Source organism: Corvus brachyrhynchos, unplaced genomic scaffold (assembly GCF_000691975.1).
Source record: "Corvus brachyrhynchos isolate BGI_N302 unplaced genomic scaffold, ASM69197v1 scaffold784, whole genome shotgun sequence".
NCBI lineage: Eukaryota > Metazoa > Chordata > Aves > Passeriformes > Corvidae > Corvus > Corvus brachyrhynchos.
In genome coordinates this window covers 52,383-54,036 of record NW_008237437.1, presented here as the reverse complement: position 1 = coordinate 54,036, position 1,654 = coordinate 52,383, and the positions used below count along the sequence as shown (strand labels likewise).

Genomic DNA, 1,654 nt, shown 5'->3' with positions numbered 1-1,654 from the left:
TTGGGAACGGGGCAGGGAATGGAATGGGACCGGGAATGTGGGACCGGGAATGGGGAAGGGGCCGGGAATGTTCGACCGGGAATGCGGGAACGGGAATGGGGAACGGACCGGGAATGTGGGAACAGGAAAGAGAATGGGACTGAGACCGGGATGGGAGCAGGACGCGACTGGGGACACACATAAATGGGGGGCAGGAGTGACAGCGGGGAGAGCGGAATCGTGGACAGGCAACACAAGGAACAGGGATGAGGGACATGGGGATAGGTCCAGGGCAGGGGGTCCTTGAGCAGCTGCCCCAGAACCTCCACCAGGGTCTCCCAGCACAGCTGGAGCTGCTCGGCCTGGGGTCCCCAAAGCCCTGAGCAACCCCCAAGTCCCTCCCAGGAACCCTAACCTCCCTCAAAGCCAGCATCCCCCACATCCCCTGGAAGATCCCCCCATGTCCCCATCCGCATCTCAGTTCTTTATTTTTACCCCGCTTTTGGGTGTTTTGAAAGGTCAGAGAGAAATGAAAAGAAAGTCAAGGCCCCGGGGAGCCAGGAAGAGGTGGAGACCCCCAGCCTGGTGTCTTCCCAACACGGATCACCAGCAACACGGGTCTCCAGGGCTCTGCCAAACGGGGGTCACTGGGGATCATCCAACGCCGATCCTCCCATGGGGGATGGGGTTGGAGCAGCGCACGAAGCTCTTCGTGCACTTGGGGCACTCGCAGAGCTGCCCTTAGCGGTGCCTCCGTTGGTGTTGAATCAAGTTAGAGCTCTGTGAGAAGCTCTTCCCGCACTCGGGACACTCATAGGGCCTCTCCCCGGTGTGGATGCGCCGGTGCTTGACAAGGGCAGAGTTGTACCTGAAGCCCTTCCTGCAGTCGGGGCAGCGGAAGGGCCTCTCATCCGTGTGAATCCGCTGGTGCACAAGGAGAGTGGAGCTGGTCTGAAACCTCTTCCCACATTCCCCACACTCGTAGGGCCTCTCTCCAGTGTGGATCATCTGGTGCTGGATCAGGTATCCAGTGTGGCTGAAGCTCTTCCCACACTCTCCACACTCATACGGCCGTTCCCCGGTGTGGGTCCTCTGGTGGACGTCCAGCTTGCTGCTCCGGCTGAAGCTTTTCCCACACTCTCCACACTCATAGGGCCGTTCCCCAGTGTGGATCCTCTGGTGGATTTTTAGCTGGCCGCTCTGGCTGAAGCTCTTCCCACACTCTCCACACTCATAGGGCCGTTCCCCAGTCCTCCCACATTGCCCACACTTGTAGGGCCGTTCCCCAGTGTGAATCCGACGGTGGTGGATCAGATGGCTGCTCTGGCTGAAGCTCTTCCCACACTCCCCACATTCGTAGGGCCGTTCCCCAGTGTGAATCCGACGGTGGTGGATCAGATGGCTGCTCTGGCTGAAGCTCTTCCCACACTCCCCACACTCATAGGGCCGTTCCCCTGTGTGGATTCTCCAGTGGCAGATTAGGTAGGATCTCTGGCTGAAGCACTTCCCACATTTTGAGCACTTATAGGGCTTCTCCTCCCCGTCGTGAAGCTGCTCATGGACCCCCAGCTCCGACCTCCGGCCGGATCTCTGGCCGCCTTCCCGGCCCAGCGAGGGTCCTTCCTCCTCAGAGCTCCTTGGGCTGCGTTTGCAGACCCTCCTCGTGCGGGATCTC

The 1,654-nt window shown here is 60.2% G+C and overlaps 2 pseudogenes; both read right to left on the bottom strand.

Annotated features, from left to right (window-relative positions):
• LOC108446017 overlaps positions 1-449 on the bottom strand; it is a 2,643-nt pseudogene extending 2,194 nt beyond the window's left edge.
• Positions 443-1,654, bottom strand: part of LOC103613673 — a 3,780-nt pseudogene continuing 2,568 nt past the window's right edge.